The following is a 24379-nucleotide window of genomic DNA, read 5'->3' as shown; positions in this document are numbered from 1 at the left end:
GACTCCTTCCACTAGGCCTCCACTGACCACACCACTGCTGCCCGTGTACCCCTGGAACCAACATCAGAAAATATAAAAATAAGTATTTTGCTTATAAAAAAGAAAATACTGGAGAGATATCAAATGCAGACATTTTAACATTAAAAACAAACACATACAACAAAAATCTGGTACAGTACTAAAAATGGCCACCAGCTACAATAACTTTCTCCTGCAAGTAGTTAACTGAAAGGTTTTTTCAATTTTAAACACAGATATGGCATCCACCGAGTGTTGTCCTGTCGCGTCTTCTTTATATTATTGCCAAGAAGATGCAAAACAATGAAAATAATAAAATCATTATTTACCAAAAAAATAGAGTAAGTCAAAACCACATTGCAAATAAACATTCATTACAAATAAAGAAGCAGGGCACGTCCGAGGGTGAGTATATACCTAATAAGAATATAATCACCCTCGGACGCGCCCTGCTTCTTTCCGACAGCCTTCCTTCCTAAGAATCAGCCCTTCCGTGGTGTAGAGAGAGGGTTTGTTACACTCCAAGGTGTTCCCCAGGTTGCCTTTCCTGAGCTTCGATCTTCCGGCTCTCGTTTAGTAGTTGTTGGAAACTACGCTGCATTGGGCCTACAAATTGGGTATGGGGTGTAGAGAGATGGTGTGTTCCACTCCAAGGTGTTCCCCAGGTTGCCTTTCCTGAGCTTCGATCTTCCGGCTCTCGTTTAGTAGTTGTTGGAAACTACGCTGCATTAGGCCTACAAATTGGGTATGGGGTGTAGAGAGATGGTGTGTTCCACTCCAAGGTGTTCCCCAGGTTTCCTCTCCATTGCTTCGATCTTCATGCTCTCGTTTAGTAGTTGTTGGAAACTACGCTGCATTAGGCCTACAAATTGGGTATGGGGTGTAGAGAGATGGTGTGTTACACTCCAAGGTGTTCCCCAGGTTTCCTCTCCATTGCTTCGATCTTCCGGCTCTCGTTTAGTAGTTGTTGGAAACTACGCTGCATTAGGCCTACAAATTGGGTATGGGGTGTAGAGAGATGGTGTGTTACACTCCAAGGTGTTCCCCAGGTTTCCTCTCCATTGCTTCGATCTTCCGGCTCTCGTTTAGTAGTTGTTGGAAACTACGCTGCATTAGGCCTACAAATTGGGTATGGGGTGTAGAGAGATGGTGTGTTCCACTCCAAGGTGTTCCCCAGGTTTCCTCGCCAATGCTTCGATCATCATGCTCTCGTTTAGTAGTTGTTGGAAACTACGCTGCATTAGGCCTACAAATTGGGTATGGGGTGTAGAGAGATGGTGTGTTCCACTCCAAGGTGTTCCCCAGGTTTCCTCTCCATTGCTTCGATCTTCATGCTCTCGTTTAGTAGTTGTTGGAAACTACGCTGCATTAGGCCTACAAATTGGGTATGGGGTGTAGAGAGATGGTGTGTTACACTCCAAGGTGTTCCCCAGGTTTCCTCTCCATTGCTTCGATCTTCCGGCTCTCGTTTAGTAGTTGTTGGAAACTACGCTGCATTAGGCCTACAAATTGGGTATGGGGTGTAGAGAGATGGTGTGTTACACTCCAAGGTGTTCCCCAGGTTTCCTCTCCATTGCTTCGATCTTCCGGCTCTCGTTTAGTAGTTGTTGGAAACTACGCTGCATTAGGCCTACAAATTGAGTATGGGGTGTAGAGAGATGGTGTGTTACACTCCAAGGTGTTCCCCAGGTTTCCTCTCCATTGCTTCGATCTTCCGGCTCTCGTTTAGTAGTTGTTGGAAACTACGCTGCATTAGGCCTACAAATTGGGTATGGGGTGTAGAGAGATGGTGTGTTACACTCCAAGGTGTTCCCCAGGTTTCCTCTCCATTGCTTCGATCTTCCGGCTCTCGTTTAGTAGTTGTTGGAAACTACGCTGCATTAGGCCTACAAATTGGGTATGGGGTGTAGAGAGATGGTGTGTTACACTCCAAGGTGTTCCCCAGGTTTCCTCTCCATTGCTTCGATCTTCCGCCTCTCGTTTAGTAGTTGTTGGAAACTACGCTGCATTAGGCCTACAAATTGGGTATGGGGTGTAGAGAGATGGTGTGTTACACTCCAAGGTGTTCCCCAGGTTTCCTCTCCATTGCTTCGATCTTCCGGCTCTCGTTTAGTAGTTGTTGGAAACTACGCTGCATTGGGCCTACAAATTGGGTATGGGGTGTAGAGAGATGGTGTGTTCCACTGTAGAGAGATGGTGTGTTCCACTCCAAGGTGTTCCCCAGGTTTCCTCGCCAATGCTTCGATCATCATGCTCTCGTTTAGTAGTTGTTGGAAACTACGCTGCATTAGGCCTACAAATTGGGTATGGGGTGTAGAGAGATGGTGTGTTCCACTCCAAGGTGTTCCCCAGGTTTCCTCGCCAATGCTTCGATCATCATGCTCTCGTTTAGTAGTTGTTGGAAACTACGCTGCATTAGACCTACAAATTGGTTATGGGGTGTAGAGAGATGGTGTGTTCCACTCCAAGGTGTTCTCCAGGTTGCCTTTCCTGAACTTCTATCTTCAGGCTCTCATTAAATTGTGGTTAAACGGAACAACTGCATTTGGCGTACTCGTTGGTTTGGGGCCTACTATCGGTGTCTGCTGCTCCTTGCTGTTCTCCTGGTTTCCTGTCCTGAAATTCCGTTTTCAGGCGCTCGTTAAGTAGTTGTTAATGTTAGACTGCATTTGGCCTACTAGTTGGGTTGGGGCCTACTATCGGTGTCTGCCACTCCTTGCTGTTCTCCTCCACTGAACAAAGCTGTGCCGCCTGTTTACTACTGTTGCCAATTTTGAACTGCATTTCGACTACTTACTGATTTGGGCCTACTCTCTGTGTCAGCCTCTCATTCCAGTTGTCCTCCACTGCAATGCCCCCTGATTAGTCCTGTGTTACCAATTTTGAACTGCATTTAGCCCACTTTATTCTTTGGGCCTATATCTGTGTTTCCTCCTCATCCTGCCCATTGCCCAGCCAGTGATAGATGAGTCTGCTGGTACATTGACCCATAACGCAACATTTCCCGTGCACGCTACACTGCAAGATTGTGACCCTGCTGAAAGTCAGGTCCCCCTTCCCGCATACCATACCACCTTACACGGGGACAAACAGGAAGGTGCAGATGAAAGTGCAGGTTCCTTCATCAGGTGGGGGGAGGAATACTAGTTGGCGACGTCACTGGCACAGGGCCTCTCATGGTACGCAAAAGTGTTGCTGCCGGTGGGAGGCGCCCCCGCCGTGCAAACACACCGCTGTACTTTGAGGGGCCCTGTGCCAGTGCCAATGCCAACGAGTGGGCCCCCCTGCTTGCTCAGGTTCACAGCACTTGCAAAGTTGAAATACTTACCTCTCCCTGCTCCACTGCCGTGACGTGGTCCAGATTTCCTGGGCCCACTAATTACTTGAACCAGCCCTACCCACCACAACTTTAGCCAAATGACCCCCAATTTCAAATGCCTTCCAATTATTATAAGGTAAATTACGCTTGACAAGCTTCATTAAGAAGAATGGATGGTTTTGACATTAAAATGGGCACTCTAGGTGTTTTCCTGGCCCCCACTCACTGCCGACTATGCTGCCCCATTGACTTGCATTGGGTTTCGTGTTTCGGTCGATCCCGACTTTACGTCATAATCGGCCGATTTCACTCGACCCGACTTTTGAGATAGTCGGGTTTCGCGAAACCCGGCTCGACTCTAAAAAGGTCAAGGTCGCTCAACTCTAGATCTGGGGATTTATTATGATGGAATATAGGCTGAACTGGATGGACAAATGTCTTTTTTCGGCCTTACTAACTATGTTACTATGTTACTATGTTACCTTGCACCCCAAGATAGCGTTCACCTCGAAATCGTCCGTAGACGAACCCGATGTCTCGGCAGATGACTCAGAAAACCAGGACATGTATACGGGCTTAAGGAGGGACACATGAAAGGTGTCGGTGATACCAAGGCGTGGAGGAAGAGCCAGACGGTAGACCACAGGATTAACCTGTTCGAGGACCTTGAAGGGACCCATGTAGCGAGGAGCAAATTTAGTGGACTCAACTCGCAGCCTGATGTTACGGGCGGAGAGCCACACCAAGTCGCCAGGAGCAAAGGTCGGAGCGGGGTCATCCTGCCTGGCTGAAACAAAATGTCACAGGTATGTGACCAAGGTCTGGTTGGCCCTCTCTACCAACCCATTCGTCTCGGGATGATAAGTGGAAGAGAGATTCAACTCAATACTGAGTAGACGACAAAGCTCTCTCCAGAACCGAGACGCAAACTGGGGACCTCGGTCACTGACAATTTTGTCAGGCATACCATGTAGGCGGAAGATATGTTTAATGAACAACGCTGCCAAGGCCCGTGCAGAAGGTAACCGTGGTAGTGGCACCAAATGCACCATTTTTGAGAAATGATCGGTGATGACCCAAATAATGGTACAGCCGCGAGATTTGGGTAAACCCACGACAAAGTCCATCCCGACCATCTCCCAGGGCCTATCTGCCACTGGCAAGGGATAGAGCAACCCAGCTGGCCTGCTGGAGATTTATTTTTGGCGCAGGAGACACACGCCAGAACATAATCCCTGACATCCCGGACCATATGCGGCCACCAGTACGTCCTCGCCAGTAGCTCAGATGTCCTTTTTGTCCCAAAGTGTCCACCCACCCTGGACGAATGAGCCCAAGAGAGAACCTCCGGTCGCAAATTAATGGGCACGACAGTCTTGCCCGGAGGCACAGACTCCAGTGAAACCGGCACTACGGTTCTCAGGCTCTCAGCAGGGACAATAAGCCGAGGCTCCTCTTCCTCCTCCCCAGTTGACATAAGGGAGCGAGAGAGAGCGTCGGCACGAATATTCTTCTCCCCGGCGAGATAATGCAGAGTAAAATGGAACCGGGAGAAAAATAAGGACCATCTGGCCTGACGAGAATTCAGCCGCTGGGCTGTGTGTAAATACACCAAATTTTTGTGGTCCGTGAAGACCTGGAAAGGAAACCGTGCACCCTCCAGAAGATGTCTCCACTCTGAAAAGGCCAACTTCATCGCTAGCAACTCCCTATCCCCGATGGAGTAATTTCTCTCCGCTGACGTAAAGGTCTTTGAGAAAAAGAAGCATGGATGCTTCCGACCTTGAGCATCCTTTTGATAGAGGACTGCTCCAGCACCAACGGATGAGGCATCCACCTCCATTAGGAATGGCTTATCAACATCGGGGCGACGTAAGATGGGAGCGCTAGCAAAGTGGGACTTAATAGAAGTGAAGGCCTTGGAGACCTCTTCCGACCACAATTTGGGATTTGCTCCCTTCTTGGTGAGGGCTACCAAGGGAGCTACCAGAGTTGAGAAGTGGGGAATGAACTGGCGGTAATAGTTAATGAACCCCATAAAGCGCTGCACCGCTTTAAGAGAATGGGGCTCTTGCCAGTCCATCACAGCCTGTAGTTTGGCAGGATCCATAGCCAATCCCTGGGCGGAGATGATATAGCCCAGGAACGGTACAGACTCCTGCTCAAACATACACTTCTCCAACTTAGCATAAAGAGAGTTTGCCCGTAGGAGGTCGAAGACTCTGCCAACATCTCTCCGGTGGGAGTCCATATCTGGAGAAAAGATGAGAATATCATCCAGATAGACTACAACTGAGGTGGAAAGCATATCCCGGAAGATGTCGTTGACAAAGTCTTGGAAAACGGCTGGAGCATTACAGAGCCCGAAGGGCATCACCAGATACTCATAGTGCCCATCTCTGGTGTTAAACGCCGTTTTCCATTCGTCCCCCTCACGGATGCGAATCAGGTTATAAGCACCCCGCAGATCTAATTTAGTAAACACTCTAGCTCCCCGAAGCTTATCGAAGAGCTCGGATATCAGGGGCAAAGGATACTTGTTCTTAACCGTGATAGCGTTAAGACCCCTGTAGTCTATGCATGGACGTAGTTCCCCATTCTTCTTCTGCACGAAGAAGAACCCTGCCCCAGCAGGTGACACTGACTTCCTGATGAACCCTCTTGCCAGATTCTCTTGAATGTACTGAGACATGGCCTCCGTCTCCGGGAGAGATAATGGATAAACTCGACCCCGGGGAGGCTCCGCACCAGGCAAGAGATCGATAGGACAGTCATAGGGGCGATGGGGCGGAAGGGTCTCCGCCGCCTTTTTGGAGAACACGTCTGCATAAGACCAATATTGCTTGGGGAGAGAGGATAGATCTGCGGGTACCTCTGTAGTAGCAACCTGAACGCACTCTCGGTGAAACCTACCCCCACATGATTCACCCCATCCCAGAATTCTGCCAGAGGACCACTCGATGTGAGGAGAGTGGTACCGTAACCAAGGTATCCCCAACAGGATCTCATCAATCCCCTCAGGAATGATGATCAGAGATATAATCTCCTGATGGGATGGTGACATGGACAGAGTAAAAGGGATGGTCTGATGTGTTATCTGTGCGGAAAGTGTCGACCCATTCACCACTCGTACCGTTACTGGTTGAGATAGCATAACCAGAGGTATTGCGTGACGTTGGGCGAAGGCAGAAGACATAAAATTGCCCTCCGCCCCAGAATCCACGCAGAGCTCTACCGAGTGGGAGGATGAGCCAAAAGTAATTGTCCCCTTGAAAGACAATTTGGAGGCAAACGTCGCAGTGTCTAGTGCACCTCCACCTACTACCACTAGACGCTGACGTTTCCTCGACCGCTGATGACATCTGGTGGCAAGATGTCCTGACTGTTGGCATACATGGCAAACCTGGAGTGCACGGGCGGTCCGGGACTTAGATCCCGCTCGTGACACCACCTTAGGTTCATGGGGCTCAGGAGCCTGGACTGGAAATTCTAAAGGTTTGGCGAAGGTGGGAGCCAGCCGAAACCTCTGCCTACACTGGGCTCGCTCTAACCTCCGCTCGTGAAAACGGAGGTCAATACGAGTAGATATAGTTATTAATTCCTCCAGAGTGGCAGAAATCTCCCTAGTGGCCAGGGCGTCCTTAACGTGGTCAGCCAGCCCCCTCCAAAATATAGGGATAAGGGCTTTATCCGACCACTCCAGCTCAGATGCAAGAGTGCGGAAGTGGACGGCAAAAAGGCTGACCAAGGACGAGCCCTGAGTCAATGCCAACAGTTGGAGCGCCGTATCATGGGTGACACGAGGTCCTAAAAAGACCTGTTTCAGAGTGCTTAGGAATAACAGAGCACTCTGCACCACAAGATCGTCACGCTCCCACAGCGGCGTAGCCCACCGCAACGCCCTGTCCGACAATAAGGAAATGATAAAGCCCACCTTAGCCCGCTCTGTAGGGAAACGAGAGGCCTGAAGCTCGAGATGTATTGAGCACTGACTCACGAAACCCCTACAGGACTTACTGTCACCAGAAAATTTCTCTGGTAGCGGGAGGCGAGATAGCGTCGGTACAGGGGCAGCAGTGGACAAGGTAGCTGCAGCCACACTTGCAGCCTGAACAGCGACAGCAGTAACATCCACAGCTGAAGTTGAACGCTCTAGAGCCGCCAACCTTCCCTCCAGCTGCTGGATGTACCGCTGTAAACGCTGATCGTCCGCCATTTACTAGCCAGACCTTGGCGCTAGTATTATGTTAGGACTGGCGGAACGCACCCAGAAAGATGATATAGATGCGTTCGCAGTCCGAGGTCCACCGTGCAGGTGAAAACCCGCTGCTAGTAAATTGCAGACTATATGGCGGTACACTAAAGTAAACACACGTGGGTTCAACCTCACCCAGGGTGAAGGAAGCAATCCTGTTGCGTCACAGGACCGCGGTACCGCACCTAAAGTGCGAGCAAGCAGTCAGCGTACTTAACCCCAACTGGGATTGAAGTCCGATTAGACCCTTGCTGGCACTACACCACAACTGGGTGTGTAAGGAAACTAATCAGAAATATATAAATGCACAGGAGTGCGAGCAATGCCGCACTGACGGATGCCACCAACCACACAGGCTTGTGTATGGAAAGCGCTAGGCAAGCGCATGGCGCCGTACAGGCGAACACAGCAAGAGGACGCTGTAATGTGTGTATCGTGCAGATGGTTAGTCGGGCGCTAGATAGCTACCAACATCCGCGAGCAGACAACAACTCTAGGGAGGGATATTTAGGAGCTTTCATCCATCGACATACATCCATCTACACACACATATATAATTATGAGACAATACTAGCGCATGGCCGTGCGGTCATGCGCAGTTTATATAGTTGCAGCACAGGAAGTGGCTACAGAACTTTTGCCCTTCCAAGACCTGCCAAGAGGACCAATGGGATGTGCCGCAGAGCCTGAGCACCTGACCCTCGATCTCCAACGGGAGATCTTGCCCTGGGCATGCTCAGTATGTGCAGACAAGGACTTAGTCCCAGAGAAGTCTGCTTGCTGCTGACCAGTACTGGCTTTAATGGCAGAAGCTGGAGAAGCAGCAGTAACTCTTAGAACAGAGTGAGATTGAGCAAGACGCTGGGACCGACGTTTTTGCTGAGCAGACTCCACTGCGGCTGGAACAGAATGGGAGACCGCAGTGGAGATGGCTCGAGATTTCCTCTGTGCAGAAGCGGGAACTCGACCTCTAACACCTACAGCCTGCAATAACCATTCTGCTGCCTCACCAACCACCCGAGCTGCCGCCACGTCACCGACCACTTGAGCTGCCACCACATCACCGACCACCCGAGCTGCCGCCACATCACCGACCACTCGAGCTGCCGCCACGTCACCGACCACCCTAGCTGCCGCCACGACCACCCGAGCTGCTGCCACGACCACCCGAGCTGCCGCCTCACCACCACCAGTGCTGCAGCACACCAACCTCCTGTCTCTTCCCCACTATCCTGAAGAATGTAAGTCCGCAAGGACAGGGTCCTCTCCCCTCTGTACCAGAGGGGAGCACCATGGAATTAATGGTGCTATATAAATAAATAATAATACTAATAATAATAATAATAATTTATCATCATATTAAAAAGCACAGATGTGCAAATATAGGCAATCACAGTGCAAGGAATGAATCCTACATGTTTCAACCTGCACGGTCCTAATCATGGATTACATCTTAGAGTGATAAACAGACATATATGTACGCCAGAAGGTCAAAGGGAGTGGTAAGACAAGTTAATTAATTTAGGTTAATTAGTCAGAGCCCTGACTCAATCCTCCTTTGACATCTGAAAATAAGTAGTGTACACATAAAAAATCATATGCATCAGGATAAGCAAGAAACACTACATTAATTATTGCCAGTCACATAGTATAAACACTATAGATTAGCAAATTTATGTAGAAAGAGACTATTCAGAGAACTTTAGTTATATTGCAGGATGAGATCTTGCCTGATTTTCAGAACTGATGGGACGAGGGGGTTTTTACACAATTTTTTTTTATTTGAATTGATTGGTTATTTGAATGTGGAATTTCCAGTGGTTCCTATCTATCACGCACTCCCTAAAATACACAAGAACTGTTCGCCCCCCATTCAGACCTATTATTTCTGGCATTGGATCTTCGAACAAATGATTGGGTGCCTGGGTGGATCATTTTTTGCAGCTGCTTGTCAAACAATTTCCTGGATATGTGAGGGACACTAAGGCGTTAATTTCTGATCTCACTGACTTTGTTTGGGAAGATAGTTTTTCTTGGCTGACCTGTGACATTGTAAGCTTGTATCCTTCCATTCCACATCATGTAGTAATTGAAACAATGCAATATTTTCTCCTTAGGCACAGCTCCTATCCTGACAATCTGAGATCATTCCTCATTTCTGCGATCAATTTTCTTTTAAACACACAATCATTCTTCTTTTGACAAAAAGTTTTTCCTGCAGAAGTGTGGACTGAGCATGGGTGGCAAATTTTCTCCCTCCCTAGCAAATTTGGTGGTAGTTGTGTTTGAGGAAAAATGCATCGTTCATGAAAATAATGTTTTTCAAAAACAAAATCAAATTTTACGGACGCTATATTGATGACCAGACATTTATCTGGCAGGGTGACGAAAAAAACACTATTCTTTTTGTAGAATATCTAAATCAAAATTCTTTCAACTTAAAATTTACTTTATGTCATAAAAAACTGACATTAATTATCTTGACGTTACCTTTAAAGGTATGGAGGATAAAATAATGGTGCTGCTCAATCGAAAAGATGCTGACACTAACTCCATATTGGAGGTTGTCACCCGGCCCATGGTACTAAAAATATTCCGGTGGGTGAGCTGATCAGAACAAAATGAAATTGTTTGGATAGTGACTTGAATGATCAGGAGGCTGCCAAAGTCATTTCTAGATTGCATCAAAGGGGTTACCTGACCTGGAGCTTGACAAGGGCTAAAAAAAGTGGAAAAAATTGATAGAAAAACACTTAGAATCATAGAATCATAGAATGGTAGAGTTGGAAGGGACCTCCTGGGTCATCTGGTCCAACCCCCCGCTCAAGCAGGATACACTAAATCATCCCAGACAGATGTCTGTCCAGCCTCTGTTTGAAAACTTCCATGGAAGGAGAACTCACCACCTCTCATGGCAGCCTGTTCCACTCATTGATCACCCTAACTGTCAAAAAGTTTTTTGTAATATCCAATCTGTGTCTCCTCCCATTCAGTTTCATCCCATTGCTTCTAGTCTTTCCTTGTGCAAATGAGAATAAAGATGATCCGTCTGCAATGTGACAGCCCTTGAGGTATTTGAATCCCTTCTATCAAATAATAAAAAACTGGTCAAACAATGAAGAAAGGGAATATTACTTTTTTCATTGATTTTTCACCACAATTTATCAAAATAACAAAGGTTATATAAAAATATGTACTTTTATTATAGAAAGATAAAAAAATTGTGTGACGTCATGTTTCACAATAAGATTTGTGGCAAAAAAAGCTCCCACTTTGGCTAGCATTTTGTCGCCCAGTAATATTGTCAATGCTGACTCCAATCCTTCTCCAACTTGGCTCTCTTGCAGTGGTTTCTTTGGCTCTCTTGCAGTGGCAATCAAAAGTAAAACTTTTGCCTGTGCGATAACGAAAAAAAGTTTTTCAATTAAGAGTTTTATCAGTTGTAATACCCCAGGTGTTATTTACTTAATAGAGTGCTTGGCTTGCAATATTCAATATGTAGGGTGTACCATAGGTCCACTGAAAAAACTCATAAGGAGACATTTATCAGATACCGTGAACCCGAAGGCATTAAATGTCTTTTCTGTTTCCAATCATTTCATTACTTGTCACAACCGGGATACAAAACATTTCAAATTTTGGGGTATTGAAAAGGTAAATAAATCAGCACGGGGTCTTAATTTCCAACGCAAATTGTTAAATCGAGAGTCATTTTGGATCTTTAAATTGTGCTCAAGTGTCCCATCAGGTCTGAACATCAGGCAAGATCTCATCCTACAATATAACTAATGTTCACTGAATAGTCTCTTTCTACATAAATTTGTTAAGGTATAGTGTTTATACTATGCGACTGGCAATAATTAATATAATGTTTCTTGCTTATCCTGATGTATATGCTTTTTTAAATGATATACAGTTAGGGCCAGAAATATTTGGACAGTGACACAAGTTTTGTTATTTTAGCTGTTTACAAAAACATGTTCAGAAATACAATTATATATATAATATGGGCTGAAAGTGCACACTCCCAGCTGCAATATGATAGTTTCCACATCCAAATCGGAGAAAGGGTTTAGGAATCATAGCTCTGTAATGCATAGCGTCCTCTTTTTCAAGGGACCAAAAGTAATTGGACAATGGACTCTAAGGGCTGCAATTAACTCTGAAGGCGTCTCCCTCGTTAACCTGTAATCAATGAAGTAGTTAAAAGGTCAGGGGTGGATTCCAGGTGTGTGGTTTTGCATTTGGAAGCTGTTGCTGTGAGCAGACAACATGCGGTCAAAGGAACTCTCAATTGAGGTGAAGCAGAACATCCTGAGGCTGAAAAAAAAGAAAAAATCCATCAGAGAGATAGCAGACATGCTTGGAGTAGCAAAATCAACAGTTGGGTACATTCTGAGAAAAAAGGAATTGACTGGTGAGCTTGGGAACTCAAAAAGGCCTGGGCGTCCACGGATGACAACAGTGGTGGATGATCGCCGCATACTTAATTTGGTGAAGAAGAACCCGTTCACAACATCAACTGAAGTCCAGAACACTATCAGTGAAGTAGGTGTATCTGTCTCTAAGTCAACAGTAAAGAGAAGACTCCATGACAGTAAATACAAAGGGTTCACATCTAGATGCAAACCATTCATCAATACCAAAAATAGACAGGCCAGAGTTAAATTTGCAGAAAAACACCTCAAGAAGCCAGCTCAGTTCTGGAAAAGTATTCTATGGACAGATGAGACAAAGATCAACCTGTACCAGAATGATGGGAAGAAAAAAGTTTGGAGAAGAAAGGGAACGGCACATGATCCAAGGCACACCACATCCTCTGTAAAACATGGTGGAGGCAACGTGATGGCATGGGCATGCATGGCTTTCAATGGCACTGGGTCACTTGTGTTTATTGATGACATAAGAGCAGACAAGAGTAGCCGGATGAATTCTGAAGTGTACCGGGATATACTTTCAGCCCAGATTCAGCCAAATGCTGCAAAGTTGATTGGACGGCGCTTCATAGTACAGATGGACAATGACCCCAAGCATACATCCAAAGCTACCCAGGAGTTCATGAGTGCCAAAAAGTGGAACATTCTGCAATGGCCAAGTCAATCTCCAGATCTAAACCCAATTGAGCATGCATTTCACTTGCTCAAATCCAGACTTAAGACGGAAAGACCCACAAACAAGCAAGACCTGAAGGCTGCGGCTGTAAAGGCCTGGCAAAGCATTAAGAAGGAGGAAACCCAGCGTTTGGTGATGTCCATGGGTTCCAGACTTAAGGCAGTGATTGCCTCCAAAGGATTTGCAACAAAATATTGAAAATAAAAATATTTTGTTTGGGTTATGTTTATTTGTCCAATTACTTTTGACCTCCTAAAATGTGGAGTGTTTGTAAAGAAATGTGTACAATTCCTACATTTTCTATCAGATATTTTTGTTCAACCCTTCAAATTAAACGTTACAATCTGCACTTGAATTCTGTTGTAGAGGTTTCATTTCAAATCCAATGTGGTGGCATGCAGAGCCCAACTCGCGAAAATTGTGTCACTGTCCAAATATTTCTGGCCCTAACTGTATTGTTTTTATGTGTACACTACTTGCTTTCAGATGTCAAAGGAGGATTGAGTCATGGCTCTAACTAATTAACCTGAATTAATTAACTTGTCTTACCACTCCCTTTGACCTTCTGGTATGCATAAATGTCTGTCTGTCACTCTAAGATGTAATCCATGATTAAGACTGTGTAGGTTGAAACATGTAGGATTCATTCCTTGCACTGGGATTGTCCAGCAAACTATGACCTCTGCCACGGTCTGTATATTTTAATAGCCTTTTGCTCTTTTCTGTATGCCCAGCGCTCCGCCTGACCGCACAATTTTTTTTTCTTCAAGCACATGGGCCAGTGCCAGGCATGGTACGTGTGTGAGCTCGCCTCGCCTCAGAGCCTCCACCAGATTACGGCCATTGTCACACATGACCATGCCTGGCTGTAGATTTAGCGGTGTCAGCCACTGATCTGCCTGCTCTTTTAGAGCCCCAATTTTTAGCCCACAGATAGGTGAGGCGTGTGACGGAGACACCAGACTTTAAATTATCTGGCCTGTTTTTTTTTCACATCAAATTAGTGTCAATAGCTGGGATAAGACAAAGCAAAAAAAGTTCAATGTTGGCCTGAAATGCCCCAATTTTTAACCCACAGATACAGTGCTTTGCGAAAGTATTCAGCCTCCTGGAACTTTTTAACCTTTTCCCGCAGCACTTTACATTTTAAAGGGGACTTGTACAGACAATAAAAGACATTACAGCATAACAATAATCACAAACATTAACAGATACCAAGAAAGGGCCCAGCTCGCAAGCTTACACTTACTGACCGCTTTCATCTTTTCAATACTTTACAGTTCTCCTGCAATATATTATTTACTACTATGTGACCTTCTGACATTTACATCTAATAATCACTGATTATTGTTCTATACATGACAATCAAAAAAATAGCACTGATTGTCTTTAGATATAAGTCATGATCTGCAGGGTACTGGAACAGGAAAGCAATTAGTTTATTGAAGCAGAATAATATTTTTAAAATGTTGCTCAGAAATAAAACGTATTTTTCCGCATAGCTATTCATAGTAAAAATAAAGTGCCACATTACACTGTTAAATGTAATTGACCTAATCACCAGTTTGCAGTTTCACCAGTTACAGTAGTTCCCCGATGATGCGCACGTCACTTTCTTGGGAAAGCATTACAGTAAAGAACACAATCTAAATTTACAGAGGCACTAAATATTTCCAGTTACTTGATTATTGTGCCTGTTGTTACCAGATCAGTAATGATGGCTCAGTTTAGCTGTAGAGTGCAAACCTAAACTCTGGAATGACACAGAAGGAGGTGGGAAATGTATTTTCAGATAGGCAGCTGTCACCCAGATAATCCTGTCTGGACACTCCCTTCATTCATATTAGTGTCTTTTTGTTATGCTATTTTCATCCATCCTAAATTCCCAGCTTCTATGTCTCTGAAATATACATTATAGCCTTTACGTTTTGCTAAGTTTTCTTGCAATACACTGTACAACACAGTCTGGAATGTCCGATTTGGTAAATTTTGGCACTTACACACCCTGATTAGATACATTGTATGGGATATGTTGGAAAACTGGAACTTGGGCTTCATAAACATATTGAACAAATCAGCTCATTTGCTGCTGAAGAATGAAAGTAGATATTTTGAGTAAGTAGGGGTTAATACGATAAATATTTAAGAATGATAAAAGAAACAAGGAATAATGGGAGAACTCTAGACCCTTATTCTAATAATTGGTGAGGGTCTCAGCCAGGGCTGGACTGGCCATCTGGCTGCCTTGTTGGCTACATTGTCATCAGAATCTGCATCCTCAAGATGCCCATACTGTTAACAGTTGTGAAGGAGCACAAAGTCGCTGGCTCCGTCACTTACCCCAGCAGTCCTCGGGCGTCACTTCTGTCTGTGACTTACTGGAGACCAGCACCAACATAGGATGTTGTTGGTACAGTGATGTCACTTCATCGCAACACCAGCATCCACTGTGAGAATCGATAGAAGAGGTGTCAGACGATGTGGAGGATGCAAATGCAAGCCCCACTTTTCAGTTTTCGAATTTCCACAAAAATTTAAAGTAACCAATAAATTTTGTTCAACTTCAAAATTGTGTTCCACTTGTTCTTGATTCTTCACCAAAAATGTTCATTTGATATCTTTATGTTTGAAGCATGATATGTGGGAAAAAGTTGAAAAGTTCCAGGGAGCCAAATACTTTCGCAAGGCACTGTATGTGCCCTTTGTAGTACAATATCTTATAATGCACAATTTCACCTGCTTTGTAGGTTGAAATGGCCACCCTTACCGCTTGGACCCCTGAGCGGTTGCACCAATGGTATATCTGACACTTTAGGTATATATATAGATCTTCAGTGTATCCTATATATCTTGTCCCCAAATGTTCATCTACTGCACGTGCTCCATTTATCTTTTTATTACCACATAGTATTGGCCAGCACAGCACCAAGTGGGGGGACAGAGCATGTGTGTCCATTAGTGATGAGCGAATAGCATTGTTGCTCGGGTCTCCCCGACTATTTGTTAGTGCTCGGAGATTTAATTTTCATCACCTCAGCTGCATAATTTACGGCTGCTGGACTGCCTGAATACATGTGGGAGTTCCCTAACAAGCAAGCATTCCTGACGTGAATTCAGCCTGTCTGGCAGCCGTAAATCATGCAGCTGTGGCAACGAAAACTAAATCTCTGAGCACTAACAAATACTCGTAGACCACCCGAGCGTGCTCGGGAAAACCTGAGCAACGAGTATAATCACTCATCACTATTGTCCATCACTGGAGGTAGACCAAAGGTCCATCTGCAGGAAAATCAATAGAAGACCAATATTACAGATGAATATGTAATGTACAGATTTAGCATTTCTTAAACTAACACTCAAAAGAGTTCACTGTTATGAAGGTAAACACTAGATTCTTTAGAAGGACCTAGATCTGGGGATTTATTCTGACGGAATATAGGCTGAACTGAATGGACAATTGTCCTTTTTAGGCCTTGTTAACTATGCTACTATGTTACTATGAGGGTACTTTCCCACTTCCAGGATTTGCTGTGGTTTTGATGCTGCATACTTATAAAGCATCAAAACGCAGCAGCCAGATGTTACAGCATAGTGGATAGGATTTCTAGAAATTCACTGTTCACTTTGTGTCTATGTGCACCTGAGGAAAATGGAAAGTGGAAAATGGCATGCGGCGTGTCTTTCATATTCTCAGCATGTCAATATCCCTTGCGGAATTTCGCAATAGACATGCATTAATGAGGAAAATTGCATGTGTAAAAAATGTAAAAGCATGTACGCTGATTTGCATAATAGTTGCGGAAATGGTGCGGACATTCTGCAACATCAAAACTGTGTTTATTTCTGTTAATGTTGATGATTTTGGCTTACAGCCAATAAAAACCCAAAAGTCATTATCTCAGTAAATTAGAATAATTAACAAAAACAACTGCAAAGGCTTCCTAAGCATTTAAAAAGGTCTGTTTCAGTAGGCTCCACAATCATGGGGAAGACTGCTGACGTGACAGATGTCAAGAAGGCAGTCATTGACAGACTCTACAAGCAGGGTAAGCCACAAAATGTCATTGCTAACGAAGCTGGCTGTTTACAAATTTATGTATCCAATGTAACAACTCTGCTGGCATCACGGCATGGCCTCACATCTCTCACACAATCTTACCCACTGCTCCAGGCCATGATGTGGTTTCTGTTTCATGCCAGCTCCATGTTCTGTGTCTCTGCTCTGTGCATGCTTCATGACTATGTGTATAGGGGGCCGGCACCTGAACTCTGGTTCTTATAGGAATCAGGTGCATCTGTCTAATCAGTTCCTGACCAATTACCAAGAGGCCTCCTGTATATAGTGCAGCTCCACCCTGTGGTCTGGGCCTGTGCAACTTACTCCCTCAGTCAGTTCTTAGCTGCTGAGGTGCCAGGTCCTGTCTCGGTTACTATCTCTTGTCTGCCACCCAGGGGGGCGTTGTACCCTGGTCTGTGTCCTGTGTAGCCACCCAGTGGGGCTTAGTACCCTGGTCTCTGTCTTGTGTAGCCACCCAGCGGGGCTTCGTACTAATAATAATAATAATAATCTTTATTTTTATATAGCGCTAACATATTCCGCAGCGCTTTACAGTTTGCACACATTATCATCACTGTCCCTGTTGGGGCTCACATTCTAAACTCCCTATCAGTATGTCTTTGGAATGTGGGAGGAAACCGGAGTACCCGGAGGAAACCCACGCAAACACGGAGAGAACATACAAACTCTTTGCAGATGTTGTCCTTGGAGGGGTTTGAACCCAGGACTCCAGCGCTGCAAGGCTGCTGTGCTAACCACTGCGCCACCGCGCTGCCCGTACCCTGGCTTATGTCTGCCACCCAGAGGGGCATCATACCCTGGCTTGTGTCTATGTCTCTGTGTCTTGTCTCATTCCTGACTCTGTTTTAGTCTAGTCCTATTCCACTGTGTGTTTATATCTGTCTTGGTTTGCCTTTTCTGCTCTGTTCGTGACTGTCTGTGGCTCTGCTTCTCTTTGCTCAGTTCTACCACAACCTGTGCTTCTGTGTCTCTCAGCTTTTCCCTCAGCTCTGCTCTCTGTAACTTTGCTCTGCACTCTGACCTTGCTTTACACTCTGTGGCTTTGTTCTGTGGCTCCGCTCTTTGCGGTTCTACCTGGCTCCACTCTTTGCAGTTCTACCTGGCTCTGCTCTTTGCGGTTCTACCTGGCTCCGCCTCCTGCGTCTCCGTTCTTGTCTCCGCTCTTGGCTCCACCTCCAGCGTCTCCGCTCTTGGCTCCGCCTCCAGCGTCTCCGCTCTTGGCTCCGCCTCCAGTGTCTCCGCTCTTGGCTCCGCCTCCAGCATCTCCGCTCTTGGCTCCGCCTCCAGCGTCTCCGCTCTTGGCTCCACCTCCAGCGTCTCTGCACTTGGCTCCGCCTCCAGCGTCTCTGCTCTTGGCTCCGCCTCTTGTGGCTCTGTCCTTGGCTCTGCTTTCTCCTTCTCTTCTCTTAGTTCCACCTTCTACTCGTACTCAGCCTCCTGCGTTTCTGTTCTTGGTTCTAGCTCTTGTGCTTTCGCTCTGCATCCGCTCTTGCGGTCTTTCTCTACTTATTACTTAGTACTCCTGTCTGAACAGGTTCCTACCTGTTTCACATACCTGCCTGCAGACCGGTCCCTACTGGTTCTTCCTATGTTCCAGTGTCACTGTTGTACCCGTCTGCCTGCCTGTGTCCCAGCCGTGCCCGCCTGTCAGAGTGCCAGCCGTGCCCGCTCCGTTCCTTAGTGGGATCAGCAGCCACAGCCAGACATCACCCTGGAGTGGCACCTGGTAGCTTCCTATTGCACAAGTCTGACCTCAACATCAGAGGCTCCAGCGAACACCTAGGAAGCTACTTAGTTACGCCCCTTCCAGGGAAGTTTGGTCTGTGGTCCAGTGGGGCCACACCCCCGTATGCCCGCGCCAACCAGTCTGGGCGCGTGTGTGACAGTTTGCACAGGCCATGGTCCCCGCTGAGTCCCATGTGCCTTCGCTCTCGGAGCAAGATGAACTCTCTTCTTGCCAGTATTGGCCTCCGAGGAAAATGTTTACCCAGTCTGAAAGCCAGTCCTTCACTGCTCCATCCCCAATTGTCATCTCCAATGAGCTGTTGGATGAACTTCAAGCCTGCACTCCTAATGATGAATCCATGCCAGCAGATCCTCCATGCTACGATGGGGACCCAAAGCAATGTCGTGTGTTCCTGGAGCGGTGCTTGCGTTATTTCAAGTGGCATGCTACCCAATTCCCCACTGACTGGTTGAAAGTAGGTTTCTTAATGGCCTACCTTAGAGGAGATGCTTTGATGTGGTGCGACCCACTTTGGGAAGCAGGGGACCCCATCATCTCGAATCTGCCGGCCTTCCTGGTGGCCTTCTGTAAAGCCTTCGATGAGCCAAGTACTGCATCTCCTGAAAAGTCTTCCCCTTCAAGCTCACAGAGACGGTCCAGATGAAAGAAACCTGTAGGTAAACTGTCACTTCCGCCCATGACCGTCCAAGACTCATCTGTTCCACAACCCGCCAATACGGCCAACCGAGCAAGATCCAAGAGGTCTAATAAGAGGGGTCTGGCAAATCTGCAGCCTGAATCTGGTGCTGAGATTGAAATACGGTATCCCTGTGGTTGTAAAGAACATTCGGATGGTCTTTGCCCTGTGAAGCCTGTACTAAAAAACCCTGGGCCAGTAAGAGAGGCTGCCCCTGGCGAGAGTACTTCCTCTCCGTCAAAGTTAATGACTGTTTCTCTGCCTTCTGGGAGCTTTGGTGTGTTTGAGCCGCCTATCATTCGGAGTCAGTGTATGGTCTCCGTTATACAGCTCCAGAACCCGGTGTGGGCGTTGCCTGATAATGGCCGAGCCCTGCTAAAGAGCAGTCTAGTCCTGCAAGGACAACTACAGCTCCAAGTTGGAGCCTTATACACGAAGAAGTTTGTTTTCCGTATGCTGTCTGTTATGCCCATGGGTCATTCTGAGCCAAGGACTCTACCACCCGCTCTGGTCAAGAGTTCCAGTAAAGTGCTTCGTTTGAACTTACCCAGTCTTGAGAAGTGTCTGGTTCCCATGCATCAAAGACTCTCAGCAGTGTCATCTTCTTCAGCTGGTCTGCTAGTCGTCGAGTCAAGATGTGCTGACGTCACCGAAGATGGGGAAACGGTGATGATGTCTCCACACATCTCCAATGACTATACCAGTAAACAGTTAGTCGTCAAGTCAAGGTGTGCTGACGTCACTGAAGATGGGGAAACGGTGACGATGTCTCCACACATCTCCCACGACTATTCCTGTAATCCATTCCTAGGAACATCCCTGCCATTTGGACGATTTCTTCTGGATAACGGGCAGAGGATGGTTCCTATGTGGATACCTTCAGCGTCCTTGTGGCTGGCTGGTGAAGATTTCAAAACAGAAGTTTGTTCACCTCAATTTTTCTCTAACCCGGTGGAGCTGTTGTTCTCCACTCTCATCTCTAATGACTTTTCTTGTGTTCCGTACCTAAGAACATCTCTGCTACCTGTCGGGCAAAAGTTGAATCCTATGAGAAGGCTTCCAGTTTCCATGTGTCCGGCTGGTGAAGATGTTAAGACAGCAGCATTCAATTCCCTGTTACCTGTCTACCTGAAGGAGGTGGTCCAGCTCATTGTGCAAGCTAACCCTGTTGAGCACCAAGAGACTTTGTTTTATGAGATTCCTCGTGACCCGCCTGCCTTATTCTACCCTGAAGATGTCATGTTGGCCTGGACTATGTGTGCTTCTATCCTTCTTCTACAAGTTATTCTGGCGGGCTTGAAGAATAGGGGCCGTAAAGGGGGGGGGGGTACTGTAACAACTCTGCTGGCATCACGGCATGGCCTCACATCTCTCACACAATCTTACCCACTGCTCCAGGCCATGATGTGGTTTATATTTCATGCCAGCTCCATGTTCTGTGTCTCTGCTCTGTGCATGCTTCATGGCTATGTGTATAGGGGGCCGGCGCCTGAACTCTCTGGTTCTTATAGGAATCAGGTGCATCTGTCTAATCAGTTCTTGACCAATTACCAAGAGGCCTCCTGTATATAGTGCAGCTCCACCCTGTGGTCTGGGCCTGTGCAACTTACTCCCTCAGTCAGTTCTTAGCTGCTGAGGTGCCAGGTCCTGTCTCGGTTACTATCTCTTGTCTGCCACCCAGGGGGGCGTTGTACCCTGGTCTGTGTCCTGTGTAGCCACCCAGTGGGGCTTAGTACCCTGGTCTATGTCTTGTGTAGCCACCCAGTGGGGCTTCGTACCCTGGCCTATGTCTGCCACCCAGAGGGGCATCATACCCTGGCTTGTGTCTATGTCTCTGTGTCTTGTCTCGTTTCTGACTCTGTTTTAGTCTAGTCCTATTCCACTGTCTGTTTATATCTGTCTTGGTTTGCCTTTTCAGCTCTGTTCGTGACTGTCTGTGGCTCTGCTTCTCTTTGCTCAGTTCTACCACAACCTGTGCTTCTGTGTCTCTCAGCTTTTCCCTCAGCTCTGCTCTCTGTAACTTTGCTCTGCACTCTGACCTTGCTTTACACTCTGTGGCTTTGCTCTGTGGCTCCGCTCTTTGCGGTTCTACCTGGCTCCACTCTTTGCAGTTCTACCTGGCTCCGCTCTTTGCAGTTCTACCTGGCTCCGCCTCCTGCGTCTCCGCTCTTGGCTCCGACTCCAGCATCTCCGCTCTTGGCTCCGCCTCCAGCGTCTCCGCTCTTGGCTCCGCCTCCAGCATCTCCACTCTTGGCTCCGCCTCCAGCATCTCCGCTCTTGGCTCCGCCTCCAGCGTCTCTGCTCTTGGCTCCGCCTCTTGTGGCTCCGTCCTTGGCTCTGCTTTCTCCTTCTCTTCTCTTAGTTCCACCTTCTACTCGTACTCAGCCTCCTGCGTTTCTGTTCTTGGTTCTAGCTCTTGTGCTTTCGCTCTGCATCCGCTCTTGCGATCTTTCTCTACTTATTACTTAGTCCTCCTGTCTGAACAGGTTCCTACCTGTTTCACATACCTGCCTGCAGACCGATCCCTACTGGTTCTTCCTATGTTCCAGTGTCTCTGTTGTACCCGTCTGCCTGCCTGTGTTCCAGCCATGCCCGCTTGTCAGCCAGAGTGCCAGCCGTGCCCGCTCCGTTCCTTAGTGGGATCAGCAGCCAAGCCAGACATCACCCTGGAGTGGCACCTGGTAGCTTCCTATTGCACAAGTCTGACCTCACCATCAGAGGCTCCAGCGAACACCTAGGAAGCTACTTAGTTACACCCCTTCCAGGGAAGTTTGGTCTGTGGTCCAGTGGGGCCACACCCCCGTATGCCCACGCCAACCAGTCTGGGCGCGTGTGTGACATCCAAGCATATTAATGAAATGTTGAGTGGAATGAGAAAGGGTGGTAGAAAAGGGGCACAAGCAACCCGGATAAATGCAGTATTGAAAGGAATGTTCAGAAAAGATAATTCAAAAATTTGGGTGAGATTCACAAGGAGTGGACTGCTGCTGGAGTCATTGCTTCAAGAACGACCATCTCCCGCCTTGACTACTGCCACCTCCTACTCTCTGGTCTCCCCTCTAGCACTCTGGCACCACTCCAATGAATCCTACACTCTGCTGCTCGACTAATCCCCAGTCTCTCCACTATGCCAAGCCCTTCACTGGCTTCCTATCATCCAGAGACTCCAGTTCAAAACCCTTACTATGACATGCAAAGCCATCCACAACCAGTCTCCTCCATACATCTGTGACATGATCTCCTGGTACTTTTCTACATGCAACCTTCGATCCTCACAAGATCTCCTTCTCTACTCCCCTCTTATCTCTTCTTCCCACAACCGCATCCAAGACTTCTCCCGTGCTTCCCCCATACGCTGGAACTCTCTACCCCAACACATCAGACTCTCACCTACCATAGAATCCTTTAAAAAGATCCTGAAGTCTCACCTCTGATGACAAGCCTACAGCCTGCAGTGATCCTTAACCTACTGAACCGCCGCACATCCAGCTCTACCCTCTCCTACTGTATCCTCACCTATCCCCTGCAGACTGTGACCCCTCGTGGGCAAGGTCCTCCCTCCTTCCGTACCCGTTAGTGCCTTTTTTTTGCTCATGTTTATTGTATTTGTCTATATTTTCCTCTTTTCACATGTAAAGTGCCATGGAATAAATGGCGCTATAAAAATGTATAATGATAATAATAATATACTCAAACTGATTTGTCATAGATCACCAACACAATTCCTCTATAAACACTAAACTATGATCCTCTTCACACTACACTATATGTAACCAACTGACGCAGTGAAGTCACAACACGATCAAAATATGATAAAATGAATACATATCTTTATTTAAATATCAGACAGGAATATTCGATATATATCAGAAAAGAGTATAAATACATCTCACTACAAATAACCGCATATATGATAAGCAGCAGAGGTAAAACAACTACTGCACATGGACTTGAATAAATCAGCAACAGAGACAAAACATAGAAAGTGACTTGTCCAAAAACTGCTAATCCACATTTGATGAAGTAAGAAAAATATTATAACACAATAGCCCGTGGGTTTCTGGATTTACATAGCCGCTACATATAAAACAACCTAGTAGAGCATGATTGAATATAACCTAAATAAATCTAGCCCATGTATGTAAGGGTAAGTACTATCCAAAAGAACATGCTCACGATGAAGTAAGTATATTACCTGCGGCCATATCAGCAGAAGGATAGCGGTCACACTAACACCTCGACGCGCGTTTCGCTGGCTCAGCAGCTTTGTCAGGAGGTAGCCCATATCATGTATGGTGTCTATATATATATATATAGTGGTAATGGTTACCTAATTGTCTGCAGCTGTAGCGGCGCGTACATGGCATGTTGTCGCTCAGTGATGAGCGTGGCGCTCAAGGATCACGTCTTCCGGCCACATGATCCGGTCAGCTGACCGGACCTATTGCCAGGACAATGCGATGCCTCTGTTGAGCGCCGGCACCCATACCAAATGACAGCGCATGCTCAGGACGCGCACCGGTCTGCACCCATAACAGGTATCTATAAGGTAAAGAAACCCACAAACTAACAGCATAATAACATAATCATAACCCATGGTAGGACAAATAAGCACACACCATGTGCGAAAACTCAAAATATATATAACCAAGTGTCCTAATCTATAACCAAACAACTCACAATTATTGTATAACTAGATGGTGGCCCGATTCTAACGCATCGGGTATTCTAGAATATGCATGTCCACGTAGTATATAGCACAGCCACGTAGTATATTGCCCAGCCACGTAGTATATTGCCCAGCCACGTAGTATATTGCACAGCCACGTAGTATATTGCACAACCACATAGTATATTGCCCAGCCACGTAGTATATTGCACAGCCCACGTAGTATATTGCCCAGCCACATAGTATATTGCACAGCCCACGTAGTATATTGTTCAGCCACGTAGTATATTGCACAGCCCACGTAGTGTATTGCCCAGCCACGTAGTATATTGCACAGCCCACGTAGTATATTGCACAGCCACGTAGTATATTGCCCAGCCACGTAGTATATTGCACAGCCCACGTAGCATATTGCCCAGCCACCTAGTAAATTGCACAGCCACGTAGTATATTGCCCAGCCACGTACCATATTGCACAGCCCACGTAGTATATTGCTCAGCCACG

Source organism: Ranitomeya imitator, chromosome 1 (assembly GCF_032444005.1).
Source record: "Ranitomeya imitator isolate aRanImi1 chromosome 1, aRanImi1.pri, whole genome shotgun sequence".
Taxonomy (NCBI): Eukaryota; Metazoa; Chordata; class Amphibia; order Anura; family Dendrobatidae; genus Ranitomeya; species Ranitomeya imitator.
Note: the sequence above shows the minus strand (reverse complement) of the source record.